Source organism: Panthera pardus, unplaced genomic scaffold (assembly GCF_024362965.1).
Source record: "Panthera pardus isolate Hobbes unplaced genomic scaffold, ASM2436296v1 HiC_scaffold_20, whole genome shotgun sequence".
Taxonomy (NCBI): Eukaryota; Metazoa; Chordata; class Mammalia; order Carnivora; family Felidae; genus Panthera; species Panthera pardus.
Genome location: NW_026526766.1, coordinates 25429257 through 25441993, shown reverse-complemented (window position 1 = coordinate 25441993; position 12737 = coordinate 25429257). Strand labels below are relative to the sequence as shown.

The 12737-nt window shown below is 40.1% G+C and overlaps 1 long non-coding RNA gene across 1 annotated transcript in view; it reads right to left on the bottom strand.

Moving 5' to 3' along the window:
- The window catches only part of LOC109251708 (uncharacterized), a 62712-nt gene extending 51443 nt beyond the window's left edge, over positions 1-11269 (bottom strand). Inside the window, exons 1-2 of the long non-coding RNA XR_002073656.2 lie at positions 11178-11269; positions 9896-10078 (exon numbers count right to left, since the gene is read on the bottom strand). This is a non-coding gene — a long non-coding RNA (uncharacterized LOC109251708). The remainder of the gene's footprint in view (positions 1-9895; positions 10079-11177) is intronic.
- Positions 11270-12737: the final 1468 nt, after the last annotated feature.

Here is a 12737-nt window from a genome sequence, read left to right as displayed (position 1 = left end):
ATCTGAATCCAGACCCCCCACTTCCAATGACCAAGCTAAACCCTGTGTACCTACAACATCCTGGGAACCAGGGAAGATGTCTCTTTAGTGAGTCACAGAATAATTCAAAGCTGTATCGAGTAGCTTGGGCCTGCTATATCTAGCTACTCAACAGCCCTGCCCCTGGCGATTAACGCAGCAATGGATGAGAGGGCAACACACAACATGGGAGTTAAAGTCAAATCAAAGGGGAAGTATTGTTAACATTCATGTGTCTCTATTACATTTGTCCAGAGAACCAAATAAGGTGGTACATAAGCACATTTTCTGAGAATCAGAAAAACAAGTTAAAGAAGGAACAAAACAGCAGGTTGGAGCTTGAATCCAGCCTTCTGGAGCTAAACTATAGTTATCTTAGTAACTGTGGGGAAAGAACAGTTAAAATGAAAAGAAAAGAAAAGAAAATCCAATAATGTCTAGGAACTTACAGTTGATTAAACAGTTGTTCTGGTTATTTACTGCTATGTAATGAACTATCTCAAAACTCAGTAGGTTAAGTGGCAACCATTATGACACCATATGATTTTGTGGGTCAGTAATTAGGGCAGGGTATGGCTGGGTGATTCTTTACCTCCATGTTCCAGGCTACTTGGTGGTATTCAGATGGTGATAGGCTGGTCTGGAGGCTTAGTAAACTGACTATACCTTTGAACTTGGGGTTGGTTGTATGATTCATATTTCCTAGGGTGATTTCTTCTTGCTTTATGCTCTTTAATAAGGTTTGTTTAGAAGATGTTGATCTAGGGGCGCCTGGGTGGCTCAGTCAGTTAAGCGTCCGACTTTCGCTCAGGTCATGATCTCATAGTTCGTGAGTTGAAACCCCGCGTCAGGCTCTGTGCTGACAGCTCAGGGCCTGGAGCCTCCTTTTGATTCTGTGTCTCCCTCTCTCTCAGCTCATCCCCTGCTCATGCTTTCTCTCTCTCTCTCTCAAAATAAATATTTTTTAAAAATTAAAAAAAAAAGATGTTGATCTATATCAGCTAACCTTAAGAATACAGAAGAAAGGGGCGCCTGGGTGGCTCAGTCCGTTAAGCATCCGACTTCAGCTCAGGTCATGATCTCACAGTCCATGAGTTCAAGCCCCGTGTCAGGCTCTGTGCTGACAGCTCAGAGCCTGGAGCTTGCTTGGGATTCTGTGTCTCCCTCTCTCTCTGCCCCCTCCCCTGCTCATGCTCTGTCTCTCTCTGTCTCAAAAATAAATACAAACATTTAAAAATTAAAAAAAAAAAAAGAATACAGAAGAAAAAGACCAGACCTTGAAAGAGAGGATATATTCCTTAGGAGGCTGAGTGTGGTGGTAGAGTAGAAATGAACATGAGAGAAGGGAAGCTGGTGAGCAAATGTCAGCTGTCTATCTGCCACCACCTTCTGGGAAATACCTTTCTGAAGCTTTTCTCCGTAGAAACTGTAGCCCAGCTGGTGATGGTGGGAAATGGCTTGTTTGAACAAGGGAATGTCCCCCTAAACCCTGTTGTAGTTAATGGACATTGTCTCCTGGTTGGTCAATTCAATGGCATTCTACATGAGCCCATGTGGTTTCTGGCTAATGCTAGTGTCAGCAGCCTCTGAAGTGTGTCAGTAACATAGGCATGGAAACAGCCACTGCCCAGCTGCCCTAGCCAAGCAACACTTAACACTGACAAGTAAAAACGGTAACTGGTTTCATTTGGTGACTTTCCAACGTGCTTCTCTGGGAGAATGGGCAAGGAGGGTGGAAAATTGTGAAGGCTATATAATTATTTTAGCACCATCCACTTGGGAGTTGCTGTGCCATGAATTACAAACCTTTCAAAGACTAAGGATAGTACCAGGAAACACAAAGAATCACAGATGCTCTAACACAGAGCCCAGGGAACAAGGAATCTTTCCAGAGCTCCTTTGGTGATATCTTACTTGACTCTGCATACCTTCAGCACATCGTGACCATAGCCTGCACCATGGGCTCTTACATGTATTTGTCAGGAGTCATATAAATGCTCTCTTGCTAGTTGTTTCCACTGTTTGTGATGTGAACACTATGGTAAATTGAAGATGGCCACACATTTTTCACTCCTTCTGCCATTGAGAGGTAGAGTCCAATTCTCTCCTCTTTCAATCTGGGCTGACCTTTATGACTTGCTTTTATGATGACTGGGTTTTATTTTGTTTTATTTTATTTTATTTTATTTTATTTTATTTTATTTTATTTTCATTTTAACTATTCCTTCCCCACACTTACCTTCACTCTTATCCACCAAACACCTTGCTATGCACCAAAGATAAACCTAGGTTTCCAGGTTTCTGGAATAAGTATATTTTCATCTATCTCTTCCTGTTTTATTAAACATCTAGGAAGGGTCCTCATTTGTATAGTGAACGAAGTCACTTCAAGTGAAAAAAAAACTGATTTAATTTGCCAATTTCCTATATATATTTAGAGAGGATCACTGTATAAAGTTCATGGGTTTAATATTTCCATTATTGGGGTGCCTGGGTGGCTCAGTCGATTGAGCGTCCGGCTTCGGCTCAGGTCATGATCTCACGGTTTGTGGGTTCGAGCCCCGCGTCAGGCTCTGTGCTGACAGCTCAGAGCCTGGAGCCTGTTTCAGATTCTGTGTCTCCCTCTCTCTCTGCCCCTCCCCTGCTCATGCTCTGTCTCTCTCTCTCTCTCCTTCAAAAATAAATAAAAACATTAAAAAAAATATTTCCATTATCATCTTCACAATGACTTCTTACAAAAAGGAAATGTGACTTTTATATGTGCCCTACTTCACTTACATTATTTGGAACTACTTGAAAGCCAGGTCTGACAGATGACCTCAATACAGTAAAGGTAGAAATTAGCAACCAAAGGACAGAGAATGTGGCCAAACTAGTGTCTGCTGTGGGGAATTTAATAAGATTTCCCTTGGGCCTAATATTTACACCACTACTCAGCACACTGTGAGCACTCAATAAATGTTAGCTACTTTTGGTATTAAAGACATACATAATTTTCAAACTAAGTTTTAGATCAGCAAGAGATAACTAATGCTACTCTGTGGAGTTCAAAAATTCAGAGCCAAAATGCCAAGAAATGTAATGTTTTACTAAGCCTGTGCAACCTCATCAGAAAATAGGTAATGTTTTTGCTAGACTTTTTGAAACATAAATAATGTGAGTATCCCCTTGTAAGCCCCATTGGGAATTACTAATATAGACAGAGTCTTTGATTTACAAATGAGGAAACCAAGTTCCAAAGAGGAGTTAGCAATTTGCCCTGGACTCACTGTTGGCCCCAGAGCCCATGACTCTTAACTTTCCATCCAGGACTCTGTCCATTCACGCTGCCAGTCTTGAAATAAACCAGAATGAACCTGTTGTTTAGAAAACAGAAAAAGGGAAAGGTTTTGGGGGGGGGGGGTGTGTGAGAGGAGGTTCTCCTTAACTCCACTGTTTTATGTTAGAGATAATGGCAGAGCATCAAGATAGACTTTATACTTGACTTTTACAACATACTAGATTAAGAGCTCACAGTGTATACTTTAGGAGCTATAGGAGTCTTCTGTAGGATTTCTTCCAGCTATGCCCTCAGACATACAGAAAATACTTGAGGCCTGAATCTCCTATGAACATCTATTGCAGCAAATGTAATTTATGAAAAGGAAATATTACCTGGTATCTAATAGAGATATTACCTGGTATCTAATAGGTATATCTAAATATACCTGGTATCTAATCTAATATTACCTGGTATCTCTATTAGATTTAGGCATAGCATCAACATATTTCCATCCCTTAGCTATAGCATTGTGCCCCTAATGAATCAAGGTTTACAATTATATTATTGTACATTCAAATGATCTATTGCCAAATATGCAGTGAGGTTTTTCTCCCAAAATCATCCTTCAGACAAATAGTCATTTTATACTAGTCCTTATAAATTCTCTCATATCATGGAGGTACTCCTTCAGTTGTCTTATTTTTGGCAAAACTACATTAGCCTGAAATTTTTCAATAAATGCTGGTTAAGCTGTTAGAGAAGTTGCTTCATGAAATTTATTTTTCTAAAAAGGTGGGGGGAATGATGTATATCAGTTAGTATAGGGTAAGCTATGCTGCAGTAACATTAATCCTGAAATCTTAGAGGCTTAAAACATAAAAATGTACTTGTCACTCACACAAATGCCACTGTGGGCCTGGAGTGACACTTAAAGTGGTTCTTCAAGTGGCGACTTCTCTTTAATCTTGTGGCTCTGCCCTCCAACACAAGGCTTTCTTAATTGCCAATGCAGAGCGAGAGAAAGTTGGAATGTCATGCAGGGGTTTCTCACTGCCTCAGACAAAAATAACACATGTATTTCTACTCATATTTAATTAGATAGAATTGCCTGACTGCAAAGGGTTAGTAAGTGTGCCCAGGAAAACTGAATATGAAAAAAAGACCTAGTAAATGCAATGCATTCTCGTTCACAGGAAGTAAATGGTTGCACGTATTTAGTAATTGTATGACCTCGCAATTGCAAGAATTGAAGGTCATCATTTAAAAGCTTCTTAAAAAAACACTTTAAGAAGCTATACTGGAGCCTGGGACAACTAGATACTCATTCAGAGAGGAAAAAAAGTCTCAACTTTTTCTTTAAGCATACACAAAAATTAAGTTGGTACGGGTCATAGATCTAAATTAAAAGGTAAAACTATAAAAGTTCTAGATGAAAAATAGGAGAAAATCTTTACATTTAGGGTAGACAAAGGTTTCTTTAAAAAGCACAAATTATAAAAGAAATATTGATACATTGTACTTTATCAAAATTTAAAAGTTTTGCTCTATAAAAGACACCTTTAAGAAAATAAAAAGGCACTATATTATACATATACTACAACACCATATGTTAACTATACTGGAATTAAAATAAAAACTTAATTAAAAATGCTTTAAGAAAATAAAAGGCAAGTCAGAATCAGAGGGAATATTTACTATATCTATATTGAGTATATATTTATGAATATGTGTATTATAATTCATTAATAATAGGACACACAGTCCAATTTATTTTGATGGACAAAAGATTTAAACATACTTTCAAAGAAGACAAGCCCATAGCCAGTATGCAATGAAAAGATGCTGAACATCATTAGTCATGAGGAAATGCATATCAAAACCCTAATGAAGACATGAAACCATAAAACTCCTGGAAGAAAACATAGGGAGAAAACCCCTTGGCATTGGTCTTGAACGATTTAGGGGCAGTATGACATCAAAAACACAGGCAACACAAAAGCAAAAATAAACAAGTGAACAGTATCAAACTAAAAGGCTTGGCACAGCAAAAGAAATGATCAACAAAACGAAAAGGCAACCTACAGAATGGGAGAAATAATTTGCAAACCATGTATCTGATAAGAGATGAATATCTAGGGGCGCCTGGATGGCGCAGTCGGTTAAGCGTCCGACTTCAGCCAGGTCACGATCTCGCGGTCCGTGAGTTCGAGCCCCGCGTCAGGCTCTGGGCTGATGGCTCGGAGTCTGGAGCCTGTTTCCGATTCTGTGTCTCCCTCTCTCTCTGCCCCTCCCCCGTTCATGCTCTGTCTCTCTCTGTCCCAAAAATAAATAAAAAAAAAAAAAAAAAAAAGAGATGAATATCTAAAATATATAAGGAACTTTGAAAACTCAATAGCTAAGAAACAACCCAATTTTAAAAATGAGTAAAGAACATGCATAGACATTTTTCAAAAAAAAAAAAAAAAAAAGACATACAAACGGCTAACAGATATATGAAAAACCTCTCAACTAACCATCATAGAATTGCAAATCAAAACCACAGTGAGATATCACCTCACACCTGTTAGAATGGCTATTATCAAAGAGACAACAGGCAAGAGTTGGTGAAGGTGTGAAGAAAAGGCCTTGTGCGCTATTGGTGGGAATGTAAATGGTACAGCCATTATGGAAAACAAAATGGAGAGTCCTCAAATAATTAAAAATAGAACCACCATATGACTCAGTAATCCCACTTCTGGGCATACATAGATGGGAACCCAGCTGATTTCATGCAAGAGGTTGTTTTGCTGTCCAAACAGAATCCCCATTGAATTTCTTCGAGTAGCCAGTTCAAAACTGTGCATTGAGATTACAATTCCATTTAGCATAAACATTTATAATACATGCCATCTCAGGAAATTATTCTGTGAAACTATCGGTACCCCTTTCATTTGTGCAGCACATTAAAAGAAAAATGGTTTAATGGACTTGTAAAAACAAGTCACTCCCAAAGCTGAGTTGAGGACAATTTCACCACCCCAGGGAGAGATTAAATTCATCTGTCCAGCTGGCAAGCCTAGAAGGCCAATTGAGTAAGTAACTCAGCATCCCTAACACCGAGCCACTAAACCAACTAAAGGGGAATGTGGTTAACACTTGCTAAAAAAACAAATCCAAGTCATTTATCATGTGCACCATCAGGGTACCAGGACCCCTCTAAGCCACTCCTTTAAACCTTTCCTAATCAGATATTGTTGGGGGAAATTCTGCTTGTTAGAAATGCAGAATCACAGCCTTTACCCCCAACCTACGGAATTATATGAGAATTAAATGTTCTCACGTTTAGAGAGACTCATGTTTAGATAAGCTGAAGTTGTCAGTGGGATGGAAGAGAGAAATGGATATAGGACAATTACGAAGGTTGACTTCACAAGGTTTAGTTTTTATGGGATTGGGAAAAAATGAAGTCAAATATGGCATCTGGATCTCTGGCTTGAATGACTGGGTACCATTCATCAAGATTGGGGACGCCAAAGGAGGAACAGAGCTTCTTATGAAGTCCTCTTCTGCCCCCACCTCCTCTTCTTAATGCTAAAATGTATTCCCTGGGGTTCTTAATTTGACCTTTGTTGCTTCTCTTTTGACACACCTGATCTCAACGGTTTCAACCCTCCGCCACACACATCAACAGCCTGCTCAAGGTCCCAAAGGCACATCTCAGTTTATCATCTTTCTCTCAAAACCTACTCTACCTCAATCTTTTAATTAATAGAATCCAATCTGTTATCTACCTATGCATTAAGAGGAGAGACCTAGAAGTCACTAGAGAGTTTAGCCTCTCACTTACCCCCACATGAAATCAGTCACCAACCCCTAGTTCCCCATTCCTTATGTCGCTAATATCTGCCCTCTCCCCCCAATCTCTCTGCTCCTATATTAGGCCATTATGGCTCACCTGAGTTCTTGACCAGGGTCCTATGTTTCCCCTATCACCACTCTGGTTAATCTACCTCTGCCTGCCCCCAAGCCTCCTTCTACTACACCTAAAGAGCTACTTCTAAAACACAAATCTCATTATGTCATCCCCTTGTTTATTACTCCTCAGTGGCTCTTCAGCATGTTATTTGAGGCCCACCTTTCCAACCTTATCTCCTGATATTAGCCCAACATACTTTGCATTCTTGTTTCCTGCCAACTTACCACTCTGAATAAAAACATGGCCCAAATGGCAAGCACAGGCATCCTATATTGCTTTTAGTTCATTGAACCCTTGCAGAGCAAACAAAGTCAAAGCTTCTTATTGGGTCCCCAGTGTATTCACCATTGAAGGAATGAAATTCTTCATCAGCAGAAGTTTGTTGAGTGCTTTTTTGTGGGCAGTGTTCCCAAGATGCTCTGGGAAGTTTATTCTGTAAACTCTATTCTGTAAAATAAAGTTTCCTTATTCGAAGCCTCAGGAAACACGTTTGTCTTCTTATTCCTTAAACTTACCACCATTCTTTCTCATAGCCCAAAGAAGAATATATCATCAAATCCTACATTGGGAGCATTGTCTATCCATATGGTATTAAGTAGTTCCTGCTAAAGGCTCCCAAACAGTTACTGTTTATTGAGTAACTGCCAGCTCATTTATGCCTCACCTCAATCCCAAGAGTTTGGTATTATTATCTTATTTGACAGGTAAGAGATGCATCCATTGTATCCATGTATATCAATACACCCACTGGAGGCAATTGTAGACCACATGAGGTCAATAGTTAGCATGCATCTAGTTCACGGCTCCTGGAAGGTGGTGCTCAAACAAATGTGTATTGGATGAGCAAATGAATGAATGAAACAAATATCTAGTAAGTGGCAGAGCTGGTATCCAACCTAAGGGATCTAACCACAGAGTGACTGCTCTACACTCATAATAGAAAGCCCAGGGTAGGAGAATGTCCACCTAAGAAGAGGCCTGACCATGCTCCTCTTTTCTCCACTCTTTCTGGGTGTTCTGTATGTGGTTTGAAAGATGAGTAGGAGGGGAAAAACCTGACCAATCTCACAATGGTGCTGAGAAGAAAATTTAAGGAGCATTTTACGAAACCTTGTAAATACACAGCACTGAAGAATAATTAAAGATGGTTCCCGGTATCAGCATTTAAGGCCCATTGTGTGTTTCTTTATGAATGTTGAATATACCTTGTTTTCGAAGATTAAGGGAAGAAATGAGTGAAATACCCTTGCCTCATTCTCACCACTTCCCATCACCCTTACCACCCAGCTTGAAATGGCGAGATGAGTGAGTCTGTGTAACCTCCAGGGGGGTTGTTACGAGGTCACACAGATCCATACGTGTCTGATAGATTTACACTGAACACCCCTTGTGGGAAAATTACATTAACTAAAATGAGGTGAATTAGGTCCAGCTTTAGACATTGCCTATTAAACATAATCTATTACACTGTCAGGGACACTAAATTGTTTAATTCAACATTTTAAATGTGAGAAGTTAATGTTGGTGGAAGAGTTAAGCACATTATACATTTATCACCCAAAAGACAGAGATATGAAAATGTCTAAACCATTAGCCATATAATAGCTTCAAAGGCTTTATTCTGGTAACCTTAAATTGGTTAAATTATGAAACTACAATTAAGAATAATTATCCCCGCAGTAGTCAAGTAGATGCAGAAACCCCAAGAAGCAGACAGCTTGGCACGGTAATATATCAGCTTACAACCTGAGTCAGCCTGAGTAGTGATACAGCCACCAAAACTACGTCCCTCTAATAACATTTCACAATGCATCAAGGAAGAGTTTGTGGCGATAAGCAAAGAAAAATTGGGAGATCCTAATCCAAACTTGTGTCCATCTAAATCAGGAAGTGAAAATACCCCAGAAATTTTGTCTGTTTGCTTAAATTATGAAAAAGATGATATTAAAGTCTTTACTTACATTGCAAGCCATCCATCTGCAAAACTATTCCGTAATCCCTGGGTTTTAAAAAGACTTTTGTGGGGCGCCTGGGTGGCGCAGTCGGTTAAGCATCCGACTTCAGCCAGGTCAGATCTCGCGGTCCGTGAGTTCGAGCCCCGCGTCAGGCTCTGGGCTGATGGCTCGGAGCCTGGAGCCTGTTTCAGATTCTGTGTCTCCCTCTCTCTCTGCCCCTCCCCCGTTCATGCTCTGTCTCTCTCTGTCCCAAAAATAAATAAAAAACGTTGAAAAAAAAAAATTTAAAAAAAATAAAAAGACTTTTGTGTCTGTAGATTTCAGTAAATAAGCCAGTATTTTTTAAGTTAGTCAAGGCTGGCTGATTCTTAACATGTATTTTTTTCCTTTGGATCTTACTTCCAAAGCTCTCCCTTCAAGGTCTACCGTGTTTATCCTTCCTTTTTTCCCCATAACAACAATGCCAGGTCAAGTCCAAATAGTGACTACTCAACAAACATTTGCTGAACGAATGAGCAAAGACATGAATGGCAGACTTCACTGAGATACCTGAACAAAATCCCAGTTTTACCAAACTTCCCAGACTTTCTCTGCTCTTCTATGTCCCACAGACTTGACAAGTTAATCTGGCCCCAAACATGACTTTCCACACATCAGCCTCTTGCCCAAGAACTACCCATCACTGGTTTAATAATGAGATCCTACCTCACTTAGTTCCAGCTGACTGGACTTGACCCCTTTGCTCACATAGGTCCCCTTCCTGGAAATGAGCTGTGAATAGCTCTCTTCGCAGATCATGGGGGCTTCCCAACGCGTCAGAGTACAAATGTAGCTGTGGGCCACTCCTGATATACCAGGCCTCTCATTCCAAAGGCCAACGATGAGGTCCTGAAACAGATGGAAACATGCTGACGTTGCATGAATGCAGCTGCATTGAAGTGCTCCGAGGTTTTGTTAGCGATAAATATTTATCTATCCGAGAGATTCTCAAACTTCAATAAACTCAAGAATCACCTGGAGGTCTGAGAGTCTGCATTTCCAACAAGCTCCCAGGTGACATGGACCATGCTGGTCCATTTTGAGTATCAAGGATCCACAGCAGGGGTTGTCACACTTGGTTGCACATTGGAATTATGTGGAGTGTTTAAAAAATACTAATGCTTTAGATGAACCCAGATGATTCTTTTTTGATTGGTCTGGGGTGCAGTCCAAGCATTGCGATTTTTAAAGCCTGTCTGATAATTCTACTGTGCAACCAAAGTTGAGAACCACTAACTTAGACCAGTGTTTTTCAAACTTTTTTTCATTATTTCCCCCTTAAGAAGAGGTTTCTTTAATTTTATTTTATTTATTCATTGAGAAAGGGGGAGAAAGAGCATGTGAGGGGAGAGGGGCAGGGGCAGAGAGAGAGAGAGAGAGAGAGAGAGAATCCCAAACAGGCTCCACGCTGTCAGCACAGAGGCCGATGCAGGGCTCAATCTCACGACGATGAGATCATGACCTGAGCCAAAAACCAATCTGCCGCTTAGCGGACTAAGCCACCCAGGCGCCCCCTTAAGGAGAGTTTTTAGACATTTTCCCTCTAAATAGTCCTCATGAAATTTTAATATCACAGATATACAGTATGGCAGTTTATATATTGTATGCATACCTGGGCTTTATACACAGAAAGGAAATTTTTTGTTCCCCAAGAAGCATTTTGCATGCTGTTGGGAGTGATATGACCCCTATTAAGAATGCATGCTTAGGGGCACCTGGGTGGCTTCTTTGGTTAAGCATCCAATTTTTGGTTTCAGCTCAGGTCAGCTAATGTTTTGTGGGTTTGAACCCCACATTGGGCTCTGCACTGACAATGCAGAGCCGGCTTGGGATTCTCTCTCCCTCTCTCTGCACCTCCCCTGCTTGCTCACTCTCTCTCAAAATAAATATATAAACATTTAAAAAAAATTTTTAAAAAGAATGCACGTTTTAGACTATGCCTACAGACCTGTCCAAGCATCCACACGTCTGTCTCCATCACAAATCCCTCCAAGCAGAAGCTGTAGGTCTAAGGCACAAAGGACCAGTCTGGAGAAAAACAACAGGAAGGCGATCAGATCATTGCACCCCCACTCCTGCATCCCAAGCCATGACTGACTGTATGGCCTGAAATTCCTTTGTACTTTCTACCACCTCACTATCCTATAACCACAAAGGACAGTGAATGTGAATGTCCTGCCTCATTCAAGTAAGTCAGCTATGGTACTTGCCAGGATATCCCTATGTGTGTTCAGAAGCCAAGCCTCCTTCATATTGCCTAGAGACAAATGGGCTTTCCATCACTGCATAAGGCAAAACATCTATAGGAGATCTTTTTTTAATTCCAGTATAATTAACATACAGCTTTATATTAGTTTCAGTGTACAATATAGTGATTCAACAATTCTACACATTTCTCAGCGCTCGTCGTAAGTGTACTCTTAACCCCCTTCACCTATTTCACCCATCCCCCCCCCTTTTCCCTCTGGTAACCATCTGTTTGTTCTCTATAGTTAAGAGTCTGTTTTTTGGTTTGTCTCTTTTTTTTCCTTTGTTCATTTGTTTGTTTCTTAAATTCCACCTATGAGTGAAATCATACGGTATTTGTCTTTCTCTGACTGATTTATGTTGCTTAGCATCATACTCTCTGGATCCATCCATGTTGTTGCAAATGGCAAGATTTCATTCTTTTTCTTTCTGAGTAATATTCCAGTATGTGTGTGTGTATGTGTGTGCATATACATATGTGTGTGTATGTGTGTGCATATTCATATGTGTGTGTGTGTACATATATATATATATATATATATATATATATATGTATATATGTCATGTCTTCTCTATCATCCTTCAATGGACATGTGGGCTGCTTCCATATCTTGGCTACTGCAAATAATGCTGTAATAAACATAGGGATGCATATATCTTTTTGATTTAGTGTTTTCATATTCTTTGGGTAAATATCCAGTAGTGCAATTACTGGATCGTGTGGTAGTCCAATTCTATTTTTTGAGGAACCTCCATACTGTTTTTAAGAGTGGCTGCACCAGTTTATATTCCCACCAACAGTGCAGAAGTGTTCCTTTTTCTCCACATCCTCACCAACAGTTGTTGTTTCTATAGGAGACATTTTTTAACGTACATGCTAAACCCTAATACTCCCTGAGGTTATACCACAACTTGTGTAAATTGTGTAGGAAAAGTGGGTCACAGCTCTCAGGGGAAAACAGCAGTGTTGTCTCTAATTCTAAAGACAGAGAGTACCCTCTAATTCTAGTGTTAAATCCTAACTATAGAGAAGGCCAGTGAAAATGTGGTAGCAAAAGGGGGCAGGGATGGGTGAAAAGAAAGGGAGGGAAAAATGAACTAACATCATCACATGTCTCCTTTGTGCCAGCGGATGATGTACATTAGTTCACTGAACTTCCATCATAACTCTGAGAGGTGGATATCATTCTCCCATGTTACAGACAGAAGCCCTGAGATTCTGAAACTCCCCAAGATCTACTTCTAGTAAGTGCAGGAGCTA